Source organism: Anguilla rostrata, chromosome 6, assembly GCF_018555375.3.
Source record: "Anguilla rostrata isolate EN2019 chromosome 6, ASM1855537v3, whole genome shotgun sequence".
In the NCBI taxonomy this organism is placed as follows: domain Eukaryota; kingdom Metazoa; phylum Chordata; class Actinopteri; order Anguilliformes; family Anguillidae; genus Anguilla; species Anguilla rostrata.
Genome location: NC_057938.1, coordinates 33,297,746 through 33,319,553, shown reverse-complemented (window position 1 = coordinate 33,319,553; position 21,808 = coordinate 33,297,746).

The window sequence follows — 21,808 nt, the reverse complement described above, 5'->3', positions numbered from 1 at the left end:
TTTGTGATGTGACCATCAAGAAAAAGTAGGAGGAAAAATTTTTAAATCACAACTGTCCTGAAGTTGGCTGGTTTCAAGATGAGATATTGTCATTAGCGGATGTACCTAAATGTCCAATGGGGAGAATTATTGATGCTGGTCCTGCAGCATTTGTGATGGTATCAGTGGGAAAAAATCACCCATATTTGGGGCTTTATTGTGGGATGTGTTTTGTGAATTCAGTCGGTTTACATGAGGTCATGAGATACAGAAGTTAACCACTTAGTGCACACCCCCTAGTGGTCGGCACGCCGGCGTGCCTAAATTGTTCAACTCAGACATTCATTGCTCCTGCAACCAAAGTACGAGTTGAAAACAGAAACGCTTTGTTTTAGTTTCATTAGTAGACGATACACGACAACTATGCCGAATATGGAGTTTCGCAGCGTCACCATTTTCAATCAATACTTTTATTGTCCCCGGAGGGAAATTTGCTTTGCAGGCAGGTATACACAGGTTAAAACAACACAGACCACATTTTACACGACAACCATAAACGTACAGACACTTAACAGACATGATATTAAAAAAACCAGCAGGAAACACTTGACCCTAAAGTGCATTATCTGGGCATAACCAATTATTGATAATTGTCAATGCATAGTTTTATACAGTGCATTATTAGGTTAAATAAATAAATGAATAAATATAAGACAATCATAACAAGAATGTCATCAAATTAAGCTCATAAGAGCAATGTCATTACTTGTGTGTGTTCAGCAGATTAATGGAGGTAGGGATAAAGGAGTTTCTTGTTCTATTGCTCTTCATGCTTTTTGCTTACGATGTTGATCGCTGTTATGTTTGACGCATTTCAGGATTCACTGTTGAAAAACTGTGTTTTTATGCTGCTGTACCCTGCCTTGTCAAATTTTAATAAATGCAACTTGAACCTATAATATTGATAACGTCAATAGCAAAACACCTTTACCCCACCACACTATTGTAGATTCAGGAAACAGAGAGAGAGAGAGGTGGTTTCAAATGGATTGTATTATTACATGCATACACAGTATTTAAACTACATAAAATACATCAGCACTACAAATAAAATACAAATACAATTTCAGTGAGGATTTTAAATATTCAAAGCCAGTTGTAATAATTTAAAAACAAAAGTATCACTAGACAATCCTCAACATTTGAAATGGACCAATGAATATTCCAAATAGCAACAGTTGGATTGAATTCAACCAACCTAACCAACAAAAGAATAGTATAAATATAAAAGATATCTAGCCTTGGCAAACATTTTCTTAAAAATAACTATTTCCATCAATTCATGCAATGTGTTGTGGAAGTTGATTGTCTATTCCTGTGCTCAAAATGTACACTCTTCTCTTACCATTTCCCATTGAACAAATGATGTTCTATGAATGACAATGTGTGTGTTATCTGTTTGGGGAACTTCACACTGTAAGAGGGGAGTCAAACTGGGACCCAGAAAAGGCTGGCATTTGAAAGAGCCTGCACACTGGGACTCATCCTGTACTTCAAAGGACCCGAGAGCCTTGTGATAAAACTATAGGTTACTCGGACTTCCTCTGGATGAGCAGGCCATTTGGCTCTCTGGACTGTTACCCTCTGGACAAGACTAAGATAAGGGGAACTAGTCTCTTTGTCTATGGTTGTGGGTGTGTGCGTGTTGGGGCCATTAAGGGTGAAAAGATTATCAGGCCTCTGGAAAAATGGTGGGGCAACTGCTCTTGAGAGTACCACAGTGTGGGCCCCTCTGCCATTACACTTTTTATTTCTTTTCTGAATCTGGACTCTAAACCATCTGTTTGTCATATTCAAAAACCCCGTAAAACCTTACAAACCATGCACATGTTTTCATTATATTACTGAATTATGCCTTATGTAGTGATAACATGGATTGCATGTAAAATGGTTCAACAAAAGGGTATTTTCATGACAACTGCACCATAATATTAAATCCCCTTGACATGTTTGGTATGGATGTATTCAGGGAAATTCAACAAATTGAATGAAATATGTTTCATACCAAATAGAATTTGATAAAACATAGTTTCAGAAACTCAGGAAAAAACTATCCCAATGGAATGTCCTCTCTGGTAATCATCTCCTTTTCCCAATTTCCCCACTAATTGTTTTGACAACAGCTCCCAAACAGTGGGGCCCTAAATTCCAGATTTTATCATTCGTCCAGGTTAATTTATGGCAATGCCACCTGGATCAAATGCGGGATTTAGCTTAACCTCTTAGCGCACAAACCCTAGTGGTGGGCACGCCGGTGTGCCTAGATTACTAAACTCAAACATTCGGTGCTACTGCAACCAAAGTGTGAGATGAAAACAGAAACGCGTTGTTTCAGTTTCATTAGTAGACGATACACGACAACTGTGCCGAAAACGGAGTTTCGCAGCCCCACCATTGTCGCTCCGGTCGTTCATTTAACACACACCCCCTCCCTGCAGTCTCATCTAAAAAACACCGCCCACCCTTGACATAATGGACAATATTGTCTATCTTGGCATTCATAAAAATATTCATTCACCACTAAAAAATCATATTTCGTCATAGCAACAAGATAAACCCGACAATAGCCCTAAGATATGCCTATACAGCAGTGAAAACGCTGCTCACTGAATAACGAAATAAACGAGAAAAAGTTTTTAAAAATGATACCATGTCATTCTACAGTCAATATCTGGGACTACATATTGAATAAATATAAATCCTTACTGTTGGTTTTACGTGTAGAGATGTCCCTTTTGAGACTGCGAGGTCATATATTGTCTTGGACAATCCGTTTGGGAAATATACGCGTATCTGTGACGCCTGGGTATCTTCCAAAATAGCTGCGCGTAATACCACACCTGTTGTTTACGGTGTCGTCACCCTTTTTAGTACAGTCTGGCTTGATTGATAATTCATTTATTCAGTAGGCGAGAGTATAAGCTTTCTAACGATGTATAACATGTCTAATTCTGCTTTTGGAATAGTGTTTTATAGGTCAGCGTAACAGAAAATATTCTTAGCATCGCATTCACTTACGCATTCACTCTGCTAGCAGACAAATACGCTGCACCTAACGAAACGTGTTCAAGTATATTTCGTAATTTCTTGGAAAATACTATTATTATTAAGGACTTCTGAACATAGCTAAGCCATATGTTTGCTGATAGACCTAGCTGACATCGTTTTCTGGAGCAAAACAGAAGCAAATAGTACAGTATCATTGATACTGTCTCTGTCTCCATCTACTGAACATAGAGATTTCATCATTGCTATGTAAGTATTACCGCTCAAAATATTTCGGTTATATACGTTATTTTTGAAATGGAGTATCTTTAAATAGGTTAGTGGTGTTATATAATGTGAATATTTCACACTGTAATGTAAGCGTTATATGGAAGTGTAATAGTTTTTGTGAAGCATGCAACAGTGATGACGTCAGAGTTGGAACATTGCCAAAACGTGGTGGACGGTTGAAAATTGTTTTCATGTTGTCTCATCCCCATACAAGAAAACATACGAGTGTATAGAAATACACACGAGTTAATTATTACACATTTAGGTACTGTACCGCATTGTGTGACAATATTTTTGCATTATTTTTTTAATCTGATTGCAATGTTTTTTAAACCCTCATAAGCGGCTCATTTATATGCTTTATAATGGACAAAAAGCATTTTATTTAATTTTGGAGAGATTTTGGATATGTTTCTGGACACCTAGCTATTTTAGACCACTGTACTGGCTGAAAGCTTGTAATTCCCATTTGAAAATTATGCAACAGTGATTTTCTTGAGTCAAAACAGTTGATTTGTAGTGAAATACGTGGATATGTTGCGATTTACAGCAATGCATAATTTAGACATTTTGGATAGATTTGGAGATGCTGGGTACACTGCTTAGTTTTTGCTTCATACATCTATAGTAGTTCTACATATCCACCCTTAGATTTTATGAACTTGTGGTCAAGAAGTTTTTGACCTAGCACATGTATAGTTTAACCTCCTGTATATATGCAATCTCTCAGTATTTCATTGCAAACTTAAAAAGTGCAAATTTATTTTGGATTTTTTGTCAAAACAATTGCATTTGTGGCACTTTATTTCTTCCAAAATTATGAATATAAATTAATCTGCGTTAGTATTGTAAATTGTACAAATGTCTTGCTTCATTTAAGCCATTTTTCAAGTCTCTGTGGTGTTCACGTCTTATAAAGCTTTAAATAGGGTACCCCCTAAATGGGCAAGGATTGGCAAGATTTGGCTTGTGCCTTAAGAGGTTAAAAGGAAGGGAGACAAAGCAATCTAGGAAGATCGTAATTGACTTCCCACATTGCACATACTCTTTGTTCTTTGCGTAGCTGAACAGGGAAGATCGTAATCGACTTCCCACACTGCACATACTCTGTGTTTCGTGTGTAGCTAAACAGGCTGGATAAGAACTTTTTACTCTGTATTTATGTTTTAAAACCTTCCGTATTATAAATTGACTATGAATTTGAAGCTAATGACCTACCTGCCTGTTAATAAATTCTTCTTATTTTTAACTTGCGTGGTCTTCATGACTCTAATCCATTTTATATTCTTTTCAGCCGAAATTCTGATTAAATACTCAGGGGGACAATTATGACTAGGACCTACTGATCACGGGTCTAGTACAGCGAAAGTCTTTAGTGAGGTCGTCAAGTTAGGGATTCGCCTTAAGGAGCCCGATAGATACACACTGTCCTGGGCTCATAACTATCTATGCACAAAGGAAGGCATGTATTATGGTGGTCAGCCTCCTACCCTCTGTAGGCTTCACCGAACTGAGATTTAACAATAGTGCTAATCCCGGGAGCATATATTGAGGAATGATGGCACAAGATAGAGTCGAGTGTAACCACTCCAAGATCCACGTAAGGTTAAAACCAAATTTTAAATTCTAATTACATTTGGAGTCAGATTATTACGAGAGTAAACCATAGTAACTGTTACGCTTACTTGCTGTGGTCATGGATATATTTGATGTGTTGTTCCGCGCATTTGTGAATATTCTGATGCTCCCATTGGAATGTTGACAGCCCGGCGACAGGTCAGATATATCTCTGATGACAGCATAGCCCCGTTTGCGAATGAAGAGTAACAAGAATGTTGCTGGTCCATTTCAGGCCCGTCTTAAGCGGAATGTGAAGCAGCGCATTCATATCTGACCCGTGGCGACGGAACCAGTGCATTCTTAAGTATAATTGTGCCCTGTTCTTACGAACAAAGGAAAAATAAATAACATCTCCGGTTTTGAATCACACCAGCCAAGGGAAAACACACGGTGCCTTCCCCTCCAGCTACAAACCCTCATTGGTCTAGCTGTGAGGTGTTTACAACACTAAACAGGAAATATACTCTGAGACTGTGCCACATCCATTTCGCCACTCGTGATGGTGACTCCATCCATATTTATGGTTGCTTTCACAGCAAGGAGGGGATTCGCTGCATCATGGAAGATGATGGTTGGAAATGGGCTTGTTGGTTCCTATACAAGGGAAACATATGTAAGCAACCTCCTGGCAGTAGGCTATTCAATCTATAAAAGATTGACAATACAAAAAAACTGTTGGTGACTATGTGGAGATTCAACACATACCTCATCTAAACAGTAGAGGAACATGGAGCTCTCTCTGAATAAAGCAGGGAGAATCATTATTGCTGCGTTCCTATCCAGATCTGAAATATCAAAGTCAAAGTGTTTTTATTTGTCAAGTGCACAGTATAACACAGGTCATTCTGAGCAAAGAAATTCTTATGACTCGGCAGGCAGCAACTACGTAGCAGCAAGAGCAAAAATATCAAAAAATATCTAAAATATACATAATATTAAACATAGTATTAAATAAGTACAAGCCTGTACAGATGGGGGATATGGACAGTGAGAATAGGAGTATTAAATATTTAAATATTAACCATATAAAGTGCAGGAGTGCTGATGAATATGTGCATAAGATTGTACATTGAACGTACATAGCATACACAGGAGGTCGTGTGATCAATGTGATCCCAGAGATTAATGTTGCTGGTTGAGAAGCCTGATGGCCTGAGGGAAAAAACTGTGAGTCTGGTCGTCCGTGCCCGGATGCTCCGGTAGCGTCTACCAGACGGCAGCAGTGAGAACAGACCATAGCCTGGGTGGCTGAAGTCTTTTATGATTTTCTGTGCTTTCCTAAGGCATTGTGTGTGGTAGATGCCTTGCACAGAGGGGAGGTGGCAGCCAATGATGCGCTCCGCTGTCTTCACCACCCTCTGGAGGGCTTTGCGGTCAGCAGCGGAGCAGCTGCCGTACCAGGCAGTAATGCAGCCAGTGAGGACGCTCTCAATGGTGCACCTGTAGAAATTGATGAGGGTTTTGGCAGACATGCCAAACTTCTTGAGTCTCCTCAGGAAGTATAGGCGCTTTTGGGCAGTTTTCACTGCTGCGTCTGATTGCCTGCACCTGGTGAGGTTATCATTTATGACCACACCGAGGAACTTGAAGCAGGAGACTCTCTCCACTTCAGCTCCGTCGATGTGAATGGGGGCGTGACCCCTCCCCCCCCCCGTCGCTTCCTGAAGTCCACGATCATCTTAGTCTTGCAGACATTGAGAGAGAGGTTATTGTCCTGGCACCATGTTGCCAAGACGCTGACCTCCTCTCTGTAGGCGGTCTCATCGTTGTTGGAGATGAGACCCAGGATGGTGGTGTCGTCTGCAAACTTGAAGATGGCATTGGAGCTGCGTGTGGCCACACAGTCGTGCGTGAACAGGGCGTACAGGAGGGGACTGAGTACGCAGCCCTGAGGGGCTCCGGTGCTCAGGGTCAGTGCAGAAGAGGTGAGGTTACCCATTCTCACCACCTGGGGTCTGCCCGTCAGGAAGTCCAGGATCCAGTTGCAGAGGGAGGTGTTAAGACCCAGGTTCCTGAGCTTGGGAACGAGCTTAGCAGGCACAATTGTGTTGAATGCTGAGCTGTAGTCTATAAACAGCATCCTCACGTAAGTGTCTCCCTTATCCAGGTGGGAGAGGGCGGTGTGCACTGTCAGTGCGATGGCGTCGTCTGTAGATCTGTTGGGGCGGTATGCAAATTGAAGGGGGTCCAAGGTGTCAGGAAGAAGGGAGCAGATGTGGGTGAATAGAGGTCAGTGCTACAGGGCGGTAGTCATTCCAGCAGGAGATGGCAGGTTTCTTTGGTACAGGAACAATGATGGTCTGTTTGAAGCAGGTGGGGACTGCAGACTGGTTCAGGGAGAGGTTGAATATAGAGGTGAATACCTCCGCTAGCTGGTCGGCACACTCGCTGAGGACACGGCCTGGAATGCCATCTGGCCCTGGTGACTTCCGAGGGTTTACTCTTTTAAAAGCTCTCCTCACGTCAGCCGTAGATAGGGACAGAGTGCAGTCGTCCTTACATTACATTCATTTGGCAGACGCTTTTATCCAAAGCGACGTACAAAAGTGCATTTTCATGATCATAGACAACTGCTGAACACGGGTTCAGTAAGGTACAATTACTTATTTGGTACAGCTATTTCTAGCCGAGAACAATGAACACTATCCTGGTCTAACATCAGCAAAGCCAACTAGGCGGAAGAATAAGCTACAGTATTAGGACAAATACAATTTACCAAGAAGTGCAGGGATGGGGCAACATGTAACAAGTGACAGGAAAAAGAGTATTTTTTAAATTTTTAAAAAAATATTTATACAGCGTGGTGGTGGTTAGTCTAGGTATAGTCTGAAGAGATGAGTCTTCAGGCCACAGCGGAAGATGGATAGTGAGGGGGAGGTTCGGAGAGGGACGGGGAGTTTGTTCCACCACTGGGGAGCTAGGGTGCAGAAGCTCTGTGATCCCTTTGGGCGGGTGGGAGGGGTTACAAGACGCCCTGCTGCCGCAGAGCAGAGTGGTCGAGCAGGCACATAGAATTGAGTCATGTCCTGCAAGTAGATGGGGGCTGTCCTGTTGGCGGCAGTGTAGGCAAGGGTCAGGGCTTTGAATCGGATCCTGGCAGCGACCGGTAGCCAGTGAAGTGATCGCAGCAGAGGAGTGACGTGGGAGAATTTGGGGAGGTTGTAGATGAGTCGGGCAGCGGCATTCTGGTCCTGGTCCTCATCTAGCCTTACAGTAGGGATGGCATTGCTTGCCTCAAACCATGCGTAGAAGGTGTTGAGCTCGTCCGGAAGACAGGTGGCGGGCTGGCCATCACTGCTATTTCTCCCTTTGTAGTCTGTGATGGAACGCAGTCCACACCACATGCGTCTTGGGTCAGAACTGTGGTAATCAGACTCCAACTTGTCCCTGTAGGCTCTTTTGGCATCTCTGATGGCTTTCCATAGGTCATATCTGGACTTCCTCAAGGCCTCCAGGTCCCCAGAGCTATGGGCAGAGGACCGTGCTCTGAGCTTAACATGGACATCACCATTAACCCAGGGCTTCTGATTGGGGAAGGTCCTGACATTGACTTTCGGGATGACATTATCAATGCACTTAGAGATGTAGGCTGAGACAGAGTCTGTGTATTCATCAATGTCCCCATCAGCTGCAACACAGAACATCTGCCAGTCTGTGGTTTCAAAACAGTCCTGGAGGGTGGCAATGGATTCCTCACTCCAGCGTTGAACTGCCCGAAAAAACGGTTTTTCCTGTTTTAGTCGTTGTCTGTAGGTGTGATCCACCTTTATCAGAATAAATAATAACTTATCTCTGCATAAAACTATAAAACCTTGAGTTTTTATCAATACAATTTATAGAGGAACTGCAACCACAGGAATAGGTTGTTGTGTGAGAGTACAAATGCGTGTGTGTAACATACCATCTTTGTTACCCTCAGTTCCCAGTAGGTTTGATAGGAGGCCCGTCTGACTCCAAATATGAGCCACCCGTATGATGTTGGGTGTCTTCACTTTTAGAGCATCCTGAAGGTTTAGCTCCAAGTCCTGGCCGAAACGCAGCCTCATTTCATGATGCATCTGCAACAAACACAAACAATATGTTCAAAAAAGCTTTGTGTCTTGAACAACATACAGAACATGATGGGTACCAAGGTTATTCGTACACTTTTTATAGCCATCAAATGAAACATTTCTGTTAGTAAGTAGTAGCACCAGTACCAGCACACTCAAAAAGGGCACATGACAGTTGAAAAACGAATGCTTATTAAAAACTAAACTGAAAATTAGAAATTAGTGAAATTATAAACCACACTAAAACTGAAAAAAAAAACATTTGAAAACTAACCAAAGCCAAACTGAGGAATGGAATTCAAATTTGAAAATAGAAATCATATCACTGTAATAATCCTGATGGCTACTCACAAGCAATGGCACTTCCAGAAAGGGGAACATCTCCATCACCTCAGTTGGTTTTCCCATATGCTCTTCTCTTATACAGTGAGCATCTCATTCTGTTCTTAATATCAGTGAAGTCAGGCTGTCGCTAGCGCAGCTCAGTATTGATAGCACTTACACCGATCAGCCACAACATTAAAACCACCTGCATTTTTCTGCTTTTTTCTGATTTAATATTTTATTTTCTCTGTTTGTAATCAAACAATTCACGCGTGGTCAAAGTGCAGACCCAGAGCTTTTATTGAAGGTTATTCTTATACATTTTGGGTTCACCATGTCATAATTACAGCACTTTTTATACATAGTCCCCCATTTCAGTGTTTTAGACAAATTAACATAATGTCAAACATGAGTCATGTTTTGTATTTGGTTGCACACAGGGGTTAAATTTGGGGTGGACGCGGGTGGACGGCGTCCACCCACCTTTGGTAAATAAATAAATCATTTTGACCGGCAGTTTTACAAATAACTATGACAATCCAGTCCATTTAGGTTCCAGCCCATGTGTTTCCTCTAGCCAGTTACTCGCTCAACCAATCAAAAAAAAAAAAAACTCAGGTGGAACAGCTGTTTATATAGACAGCATAGAAAGAAAAATATCGTTGATTGTCTTGATTGTTTGGAAGCGGACACGGTAGGTAGTTTCATTAACATGTAATTTCATCTATGTAACATTTTAAGGAGAGGTGAATAAACAACCCCCACGAACGCCGGCTATTATTAACGGCAACTTTGATTGCTTAAGCAAAATCAGCAGGTTGTTGGTCAGCAGCTAAGCTAGGATTTAATATTTCCCACATACATAACGTTTTATTCAGCGGCGACTGGTGAGCTGAAAATTGGTGGGGCCTAAAACTTTACTTTAAAATAATCATTGATCTCAACCTGTTTTCATTCATTTCAGTAATTTTCCTTTATAATCAAGCATGCCAATGATCGGATTAGTCAAATGGCAAGTAACACACAGCGTCTTCATACCGTGTTAGGGGGATTAAATCATAAATTCAATTTATCCGTTAAAAATCCGTTTTAATCACCAAGTAGTCTACACTTAACAAATAAGATACACCCGTCTGTTATCTACTATGTTAGCTCTCAGAATAACCAGCAAAAACAAAACCTGCACTTCAATTGTGTTTACAATCTAGCCTACGCATTGCAGATATTTCCCATGAATACGAGTGCAGAGAAAGAAATGTATCCGCAAATAATGTTGATTCAAAATGTGCACAATTTTGTACTGCAAATGAAAATGAATGTAGGCTATACGGTCTAGGCTACTCGCTGAAACTGCCTATTTGGGGAGAGCTGGCTATATATGATAGTATTGAGTAGCCTATTTTGTGGATTAATTGTATTGATACTCAAGGAAAATCAGGGGAAGATTCCGCCACTGCTTAGCGATTAAAACTGATTTTTCTAAATCGCATTTATCATTTAATCTCCCTAACACAATGTGAAGAAGCTGTGTCCCTTTCCATTTGATTAGTCAGTTGTTTGCATGCTTGTTAATCACTGAAAATGAATTAAAACAGTTTGAGATCAGTGATTAGTTTAAAGGAAAGTTTTGCGCCTCACCAGTTTAAGAAAGATGGATAAAGGAGGAAAAAGTGAGGACAAGAGGAGGATGACCAATTATTTTCGTGGGTAAAAAAAATTCTCAGCATTAATGACACTCAATAAACTTGAAATATATTATGTAAAAGCTTGCATCAATAGTATACATTTTTTTTAAACATTGTTTTCCTCAATTACAATTATGTGCACAATACATTAAAGATAAAACTATTTTGAGCTGAGACATTCATTGGTTTGTACCTTTTTTCACCCACCTCCCACCGGATCTCAGGGTCCACCCACCTCCCAATCCCAATTTAACCCCTGGTTGCACATCCTTTGCATGTCATGACTTCCTGATGTCTGTGACCTATCAACATCATCGGAGTCTGGATATCTTATTGTCAGATTGTCCTACAAGCGATATAAAAACTCTTTGCATTTGAATGGATCTCTAGGGGGTGGGACTAGATTCAGCTGTAAATTATGCTGATACAGTATGGAACACATTTGTTGGCTAAATGGCTTTAAGTCATCAAGGGTCCAAGGTATCAAATGAGCATCAAACCACCATGCTGCTGCCAGATATGCAGTAGATACTACAAGCATTGTTTCTCCTGATTCATTTTCCTGTTGAACTCAATGGAAAAAATATTCAGGAGAAAAAATGCTTTGTTAAAAGGCTCTCTGAAATAAGCCATAACACAGATCATAAATGGCAGTGATTAATCCATCAGAGATGTACATACAGACAGTATGGCAGACAGACAGGCAAGCAAGAAGTCAGTCAGACAGAATGTCAGACAGACACCTCCTGTCGAGGCACTAGGACCTCCAAAGGACTGTGGTCCCCACTGCTCCGTCTCTTGGCTCCAAACTTCCTTTTCATCTCCTGGACTGCTTTTATGTTCACTAAAGGAGACCTCTCTTTATTGAGCTTGTTTCTCAGGCTCTCCAGTAAGGTTTCCTGTAGACATAGGCAGTATATAATGGCAGTATACAGTATATAAATTATTATGCACAACATTTAAAGTAAAAAAGTACAACTCTGGAAGAATGCTTTGCATACATAGCCAGAGGAGCTGCCATGTTTCAGAAATGGAAATCTGGTAATCAGACATCAGCATATTTTTTATTTTTTATGGTTATCCGAAATAAGATCATGTCCACAGTTAGAACTATTCTGGTTTCAAGATTTTCTGTATTTTCTGCAATGTTACCTAAAATAAATAATAGTGAAAATGATATGCTAAAAATCTAAATGTACTTTCCTGACATCAAACTGGTTGCATGTGTATTTAGTTATGTTGTCGAACAACACTTGGAGCAATGGTGATCGTAAATGGGACTTCTCCTTCTTCTTGAAAGATGGATTGTTTCTTTGAAAAGCTTCCTGGAGCTCTGGGGGCAGAACAGGTAGGCTGTATACTGTTGGCCATGACTCCTGTAGTCCCTGCCTATAAAAATAAATGAAGAATAAATCTTCTACACAGACTTTATGGCACCACTCGCCGTTTCATGGAAATCTGTTTTTTTTTACCATCAGTCCAATCAACTGTAAGACAATAGGCATTATAGGCATGATTTAGGCAACTTAAATTTGTCTATGTCAAATACCAGCCTGGTCTCACACAAATTACATTCATATGTTACTATTCTGCATTACGTTTTACATTTTGGGCAAACGTAATATTTTTGAAAAACGTTCATATTTATGTTTGGTCCGAAATGCGGACCTGCGGACCACGTCGACTCAATGCGGTCCCTGTATATATAGTACCTATATATGTATAATGATTTCTATGATAAAGTAATCTAACCCTAACCCAAACCCTTACCCTAACCCTACGAACATAATGCCTATCCCTAAGTCAAAGAACAATGCCTGACCTTAACCAAAATAAGAATGCCTAATCTTAACCAAAAGAACAATACCTGACCTTAACCAAAAGAACAATGCCTAACATTAACCAAAAGAACAATGCCTAACCTTAACCAAAAGAACAATGGGGACCAAATGAATGTTTTTTACGCATTTCGGACCAAATGTAAATATGAATGTTTTTTCCACAGTATTACGTTTGCCCAAAATGTAAAATTTAATGCAGAATAGTAACATATGAACGTAATTCTTGTGAGACATGGTTGCAAATACTGGCAATGCTTAAGATGTGCAATCTAAAAGTGTATTTTTTTCCACTAAAAAAGTTGGCATGGCATTGAAAGCAGAACTTAGATGAGGTAACACCGGTCTGTTCTATACTTACTGACTGTTTGTTTCTGCAGGTAGCGCATCACGTGGCACTTGACATTCTTGTCTGTATGGAGATAAATAAAGTGACCTTTTTATGCTTTATCCTTTAATTCTTAAGACAATGGCAGAGATATATAGTGCTTTCACCTCTTGACATGCACGCTATGATGAAGTGTAAGGAACATATTGTCATCATGAACATAGGTGTCCAGAACATAGTAGTCTTTCTCCTCCCCTGGCCGAACCACAATCCACTTCTTCTGGTCCTCCAAAGAAAAGGCATGATAGTGGCTGTTGAACTCCTTGGGTGTCAGTAGCTTTACAAAGATCATCCACAGAGCCCTGAACTCGATGATTTTGGATATTTTCATGAAGATGGGACATCAATTATGATGGTGTCATCTGCTTTGTATTTGATGTTATTAATCAACAGAGAGCTAACAACTCCTAGTTTCTCCTCACTTAAGTCTTTAACCCCACTCTTAACGGCAATAGCTTCCTGAACATCAAGAGGAAGACACCATAATGGGACTTGGCGTTCACCTTCAGTGTATGTGCTTTGGCGAAGAATATCCAGAGATGTTAGCTCCCAACACTGGGTTTCAGTGGGCCAAACTCTAAAGTCAGACGTGGATAGTGAATGAGGTAGTGGAGCTTAGGTGTGAAGGTCTCTGGGAACACAGTTGAGAAGGAGGAGAGGAATTCACCAATCTGGAAGCTGAGGACAGGAATGATGCTTTTTCTGTTGGAGGGAGAGAGGATGATCTCTCCAATCTCTCTGCACTTGAGAAAACTTCCCAGTGTGCCTCACCTTCTGGGATGTAGTGTCCAATTAGGAATGGTAAAATCCTAAATACCTTTTGTGCCGCTGATCCAGTCAATTTGTTCTGCTTCAATATACTTGGTGGTAATTTCTGTGGGACGTTATTCCTATCATTCTTTCCAAAATGAAATGCCTCCAGTTCTGAATTGATGTCACTCAGTGTTACAACTTTCAAGAAGTGCAGTGCAGTGATAACTTTACATACAACAATTGGTACAAGGCCCTCTAAGAAATCATGCATTAGGTCTGTGGGAAATGCTCTGGTGACATCAAAGTATTCAAGCTCAGTGAATGGACACTGCTTGACCACACCGTAGGTCTGTTTGGACAATTCACTGCACTCCCTGAGTGCACTCAGATGGTAGGTGTGCACTTGTGAGGACCTTACTTGGATATTGTCTTCGTTTACATGTGCTTTTTAGTCATTGTATGTAGTCATACAAAACCTGCACACCTGACCGCTGTTGAAACAGAATGTACATTCAGCCAAGTTGTGGACAGATAAACTGTCAGCTGAAATGGTTGCAAGGGCACCTCTCAGATGGTAGTTTCTTTCATTCACCCAAATAGTAATACCTTCTGTATATAGCTCTTTGAGGTCAAGAATGAGAGGATGTAAGATATCCCTGATGGGGTACTTGTGAAAGAGCTGGTGCCTTAAAAGAACACACAAGTGTATGTGTCTTAACTGGGATCTGTAGTTTTGATCTAGGTTGCCGATGGTAAAGTAGAAGAAGGCAGTCACTTTATGTATGGATTTTTTTTAGAACCTAGTGGGTTCACAACTTCAAATTCATCTGCATATACATGTATACGCAGAATACTTGGATCTCCAAACAAGGACAGTCTTGGAAAATAGTTCTATCCGTGAAGTCTTCCAAAACAGCACTTAGGGCTTTCTCACAGCTTCTTTGAAAAGAATGAAAAATGTCCTGTTTCTCCAAAGAAACCCTCAAAACATCTTTTATTGGCACATATTGGAAAATGTCTTTCTGCCCCTTGCTGTTAACTCCAAGAATATGTTGTACTGGTTCTACCAGATGCAGATTTTCTTTGTTATATTGTAGCAATTTGTATTCAGACTTCACATACTCAAAGGCAGAGTCAAATACGCTTTCATTTGAAAGTAGATTATCTAAATCCTCCTGGTCCTGTAATTTGAACCCTGACTGGTCTAGGTGGAATTTCAGTATGTCTACATAATACTGTTGGAAAAAACTGCAAAATAAAGTGAAGATTTTCAACAATTGTTTCCTGAGTAACTTTGGGGAGATGTTTCTCTTGTAGATTCAGGACAAAAAGTGCCACGTGCTTCTGTAGCCCAGACAATAGGGTATTTAAATCAGGCAGACCATTTTCATTTACTGGCTGCAAGTCCTCTGAGTCTTGTACATGCTCTACATCCTCTTCATTTTCCTCTGAGAGAGGTATGTTCTCACAATGATTATCTGTAGGTCTACTGAGGCAGCCCTATGTTTTCTGTAGATGTGGGTTCTAAAACTTGGGACAGTTTTATAACTCTTCTTGCATCCTTCTATATTACAGACAATGCTGAAATCAGGCTGATGTTGATGCAGTAATTGCAGGTGTAGTGCCCTTGGAAGATGTTTGCCAATTTGATCTGATATTTGCAATGTATTTTAATTAATTCATTAATTATTGGATTTGGGTGGATGTTGCTCAGAGAGGCCAGTGTTTTTTTTCTGTGCCATTCGTGTGGGGCTAGCTGCAGTTTATCCTATGCAACTGTGTGATTTAGATAATTGGTTCATGTGATAGAAGCTGATAAAACGAGAACTACTTTAACTAGACATTCACTCTCCGTGAACTTCCTAAACTTTTAGTGAACTCTCTGGCGCCTATTGCTGTGCTGATTAAAAGATATGTTGTCCAATCACGCTGCGTGATGGGGGGTTCGACAAGAGGTCAAGTGGGAACTAGTTAGGGATTGCAGGAGAAGACTCGAACTGAAGAGAGAAGCAGATGGTGCACGGTGCAGAAGAGATCGTAAAACTGTTCAGTGAAATTGAGTTGAATGCACGTTTTGGAATTGATTATCGATTTTCGCCATCGTCATTGAATTAAGTTGCGGTACGGGATGGGAAGGTGCGGACGTTTTGGTGTAAATTCAGTTTTTCTTATTTTCTTCTCGACGAAGTGTTTTCTCTACTGTTTCGGGTTAGCTAACCTGCAGCTAGCCACACGAAGAGGACAGCACGCGGCTGGACGAGTGTGTTTGTGTCGGACCTGCATTCGGATCGCCAGTGACTTGTTTTCCTGTGTGTGTGAGTAAACCTCAACATTATTCTTGTGTGGATTCATATGAGCTCCAACATGCGCGCCAACGTATAAAGACAAACTGTGCACGAACAGCCTAAAACCCCGGGTTATTTTCTTTAGTTTGTTATTTTGGTTTCGTGTTCATTTCTTTCATTTAATACTGTGACAGTTAAAGGGGCCATGCAGTGTGTATTGGCTGCCTAAGTTTGAATGGCGTCAAGTTGATGGCACTTTGGTGTTTTTTTTTAAATAAATGCCACTATTGTAGTTAAAGATATATTATGGACTGTGTATAGTGCATATTTTTCTCTTGAAATTGATTAAGCCCACTATAATTTGGTGTATATTGGTATTGTGGTTTTACTCCTTATACATGGAGTCAAATGTTACGCACAAGTAGAGCACCATTTTAGGTTAATAAAATAACTGGTTCTTTGAGTGTGAGTGCTCAAGGTGGGGGCTCGTGAGTCAAAGTGTTTATGCATGGGAGTCATTGTTTACAAGCAGTATAGCTACATACTAACATCTTTAAAGCTACCTGAGGCCTCCCAGTCTCCCAGGTGAGATCCCTAGACAGAGTAAACTGGTGCATCCCATCACAGCTCCTCCCATGCATTTTAGTGTATTAGTGGAAATTTCATAGGTTTCAGTATTACCTATGTATATTATGTAAATGAGCATTGTGGTGGGAGGGCTACACAGGTATTGCAAATATTTTGATATTTGAAACTTTACATCACAAAATGGACATCTGTAGTAGGGTTCCATTGCCTCTGAAGGCCTCTTTGGCATCGATTAAGTTTATGCTTTGTAGCCATTTGCATACATCATCAATGGTCCATTTGTCTACCATTGTCATCTGCAAAGAAAATAATTCAGGTAATTATTATTATTTTTATTTTTTTTGAGCAACATTTTTTTTCGATTTTTAAAAATTCACAAAATAGGTTGTATATTCCAGCTTTACTGTGCATACAGAAAAGGGGAAAGATTCTCTGACACTATAATATTATAAGCAGAGTAACCAGTATTAATGTTGGGAAAATGGTAGGGGAAAGCATAGTTATTGTGTAGCGTGATGCGATGTCATCACTTCCTCCATTCCCTACACAGTTCACTGTGCAGGGTGACAGGGATGCAACACCAGCTACGCTTTGGCTACACACTGGTAAGCAGCTATTTCATATCCATCTGAATATATAGTGCTTATATCTAGAGATCTATCATATGTTTAAGACGTTAGATATCTGTAAGTAGCAACATTAGACATTCTTTCACAAAGCTAGTTGACGTGATGTTAACTAGGTAACTGACATTAGTTAGCTAACGGTAACGTTAGTTGACAACAGATCACATATCTGCTAATCTAGCCAAGCCATATTCCTGTTAACGGTTACTGTAACAATACTGACACCTGTCAGTTAAAACGGCATGACACAAACAGCATAACTAGCATTTATCAGCTCACCAAAGAGTTACCTTTATAAAAATATTGGGCCTCATTCACTAATATGTGCGTAGAAATGTTCTTTGTGCGCAGAAAAAGTTTGCAGCAAAATTACCGCCGGATTCAAGACAAGTGCGCACCAGCCACTTTTGTTCTTACCCACGTGCGTATATTGGTGAATCTTGATCATTCTTAATTGATAGGCTGTGCCTGCAATTTTCTATTTGCATAATGCAACGCCCCATTTCTCCATATAAGGACGCTCCTGTTGCAGGCTCAGAGCATGGCTGAGAGATAGAGAAGAGAAAAGGTGAACCATGTCCCCTAAAGGTAAAAAAATAATAATTTTTTTTTTTATTAATGCAGAGATAGAAGTGATTGTTTCAGAATTTGAAGCCAGAAAAGGTGTTCTTTTTCGTAGCGTTTACACTGGAGTGACTAGTGCGAGGAAAAATGAGGTTTGGGCTGCAATAACTGAGGCAGTGAATGCCGTATCTGCTGAGGGATGCAGTTTGGCTGAAGTAAAAAAACAAATCAGCTCATCTTGAATGTTTTTTCCATAGTATTCAAAACAGCATATGCACATTTTACCAACCATACGAACAAATTACAACTGTGGTAAACACTGCTTCTTACTTCAGATGAATACATGCAGGTTTCTGTGCATAAATAAACACAAATGCTTCGGGTAAATGCCAAATGAAATCTCAGCTGAGTAGAACAGATTTCGGAGTTACTTCAGCGGTTGTTTGTGTTATCATTCAGCCCGCTAAGATTTTGAAGACTCGCCTCTACTTTAGACACAAGAATAACTTCAATTTTTCCGGAATCCTTCACTCGGTTGTGCAAGAGGGGCACTGCTGCATTTTCCACGTATTCTACAGTTTCCCCCGCGATGTGCCGTTTGTATTGCTTGGAAAAAGTCCTACGTCTGATTTGCAGTGGTGTAGGGTCTGTCTGTGCGGAGTCCAGAAATCAATGATAAGTAATTCAATGGAGTGTCCGATAATTCGGCTGTTGCGCAATTTTGGGAATACTTGCATTCTACAAAGCTCAATACTGGACTGCTGGTGTAAAGCTAGAATGTGCTAATGCTTTTTTTTTTTGGGGGGGGAGGGGGAATAAGGAGTACCCTATTGTTGGCTATGAGTGGGAGCAAGACAAATTTTTACTATGTTATTATTATTCCATTTATTCTTATTACAAGTAATACTTATTAAGTACGTTAATAGGTATTATAAGTAAATATTATTTACAATTTCAAACATTGAATATTTACGCATTTCTACTATTTGTCTAAGATGAATTTACAATTTAAATAATTTTCGAAGACTTGGGGCCTTCATGATTTTTGTGTATACGTGGTCTGAGGCAGCTCTATATTTTATTATTATTAATTACATTTATATAGCACGTTTCCAAATGCTCAAAGTGCTTTACAGTGAAGGGGAACTCACCTCACCCACCACCAATGTGTAGCACCCACCTGGGTGATGCACCGCAGCCAATTTGCGCCAGAACGCTCACCACACATTAGCGAAGGTGGAGAGGGAGAGAACATTTATTTAGCCAATTAAGTCTGGGGATGATTTTAGTGGCAAGTTTGTGAGAGCCAGATCTGGGATTTAAATTTGTTCGCACAATAAGAACAAATTCAAGTAAGAACATATTGATGAATCCCACAATTTTGCCTAAAACGTGCATACACAAGGTTTAAGCACAGATTTGTGCGTACGCAACGTTAGTGAATGAGGCCCATTAGTCTTTCAGAAGTTGTACCCACCTTTACCTTGTTGGAAGCTAACTGTGGTCAACTGTCAATTTTCAGTTCATATTTTAAATTGAACTCTCCTTGTGCAAATTCCTTGATAATTGCTCCCAAGAATGAAAGACCAAGTAAAGGTAAGTTAGCACTGGGGATTAACTAAGCATCTCTTTTGTGTACCGATTTTTTTTAAAAAAAAGGTCTATCTTGGACTATTGTGTCACTGTTGTGTTAGTTGGTTAAACATTACTTCACGTTCATTAAGCCCAGGAATTTAAGCACCCTTTTCAAAAAAAGGTTCTTCAATGCTCTTACGTACTTTTTTATAGAAGCTTTTTAGGCAGATGACTCTTTGGTGGAGGATAAAGAACCTTAAGGTTCTATATAGAACCCTAATGAACCCTTTTTTCTAAGAGTGTACTGAACACTGATAAGATTTCATCATCTCTATGTAAGTATTACTGCTCAAAATGTTTTGGTTATATACGTTATTTTTTAAATTGAGCATCTTTAAATCGGTTAGTGGTATTTCATAATGAGGATATTTCACACTGTAATGTAAGCACAGGGGGCCAAAGTAGGTTTTAGCTTTCATTACTTGCTTATACAGGCCTCCGATCTTGGCTCTTGTGTCTCCCCTCACACCTTTGTCATCCTTAAGCCGCTCCATAGTTCCAATGATTTCTCTGTAGGCACTACATACATGCTTGAAACCTATTGTTCGTATGCACCCTCTTGTTGGACATATGGCCAGTATGGTAACTACCTCATCGCAACCAAACATTGACTCGTTGCGTTTGGATGACTCACGGATTACCACAGCTATGCCCTGAACCAAGTTCATGGAATCAGCAATAACACTCACCTCACGGGCGGCCTCTTGAAGAACTAAGTCAAGTGAGTGATTTAATTGATTGTTTAATTGATTATTTAATTGTTTAATTTGTTAGTTTGGTATGATTGAAACCAGGTGCAACTGATCGGCTCAACTAGTTAAGTGTCTGATAGTAGGGACAGGGAGAGAGGTGAGCCATGTGTATCATTTGTACTGCTGGTGTTTTTAAAATAAATTATTCATCTTTTTAAGTCTTGTTTTACTCAGTTGTTTTTAAGCCTTTTTAAGCCCTACCCCATGCCACGGGTTGATGACCTGGTGGAGCGGCTGGGGAAGGCGAGGTTCATCAGCACCCTTGATGTGTGCAAGGGGTACTAGCAGGTGCCACTGATGTCAGAGAGCTGGGAGCTGACTGCCTTTAGGACCCCTATGGGGCACTATCAGTTCACCGTTCTTCCTTTTGGCTTACATGGAGCACCAGCCACCTTTCAAAGGTTGATGGACAAAGAAGGCTTCGCTGCAGCATACCTGGACGACATGGTCATATACAGCGGCACTTGAGAAGACCACCTCAAACAGGGTGAGATACTGTCTCGCATTAACAGTGCAGGCTTGACCATTCATCCCAAGAAGTGTGCGCTGGCTACAGAGGAAACCCAGTATCTGGGGTTTGTGCTGGGTCATGGAGTGATCCGACCACAGATAGGGAAGATTGCAGCCATTAAGTCAGCAGAGAGACCGCTGGCTAAGAAACAGGTGCAATCTTTCCTGGGGTTGGTGGGCTGGTATAGGCGGTTTATACCCAACTTTTTGGCCAGGGCAGCCACCCTGACGGAGCTGACCAAGAAGAACCTGCCTAATAAAGTGCAGTGGACTGAGCAGTGCAAAGCAGCATTCACAGACTTAAAAAATGCCCTGTGTTCTTAGCCTGTTTTGCAGAGTCCTGACTTCGACCAGCCCTTCACGGTACAGACGGATGCATCTGGGCAAGGCCTGGGTGCTGTCCTCCTGCAAGGTGAGCCCGATCATCAGTGTCCTGTCGCCTACATCAGCCGGAATCTGCTACCACGTGAATTAAACTACTCCACGGTGGAAAAGGAGTGTTTAGCTATAAAGTGGGCACTGGACTCATTCCGGTACTACTTTATGGGTCGCAAATTTGTTTTAGAAACTGATCACCGAGCGTTATCCTGGCTGGAACAGATGCGGGACACAAACGCGAGGATCACAAGATGGTTTCGTACTATACAACCCTTTGACTTTCAAGTCCTGTACAAAAAAAGGAAGCTGAACTGTACTGCAAACTTCCTTTCGAGGACGCCTCAAGTGGCGTCTGCAGAGGGGGAAGGAAATGTCATGGATGAAACCATGACCTGTGGACATTTACAGTTTTAAGCATGCGCACATGGTTGAATGCATTTAAACCCCTGTTCACGTTCTTTTCAATTGCGCGCAACTTAACCATATAAAGTAACG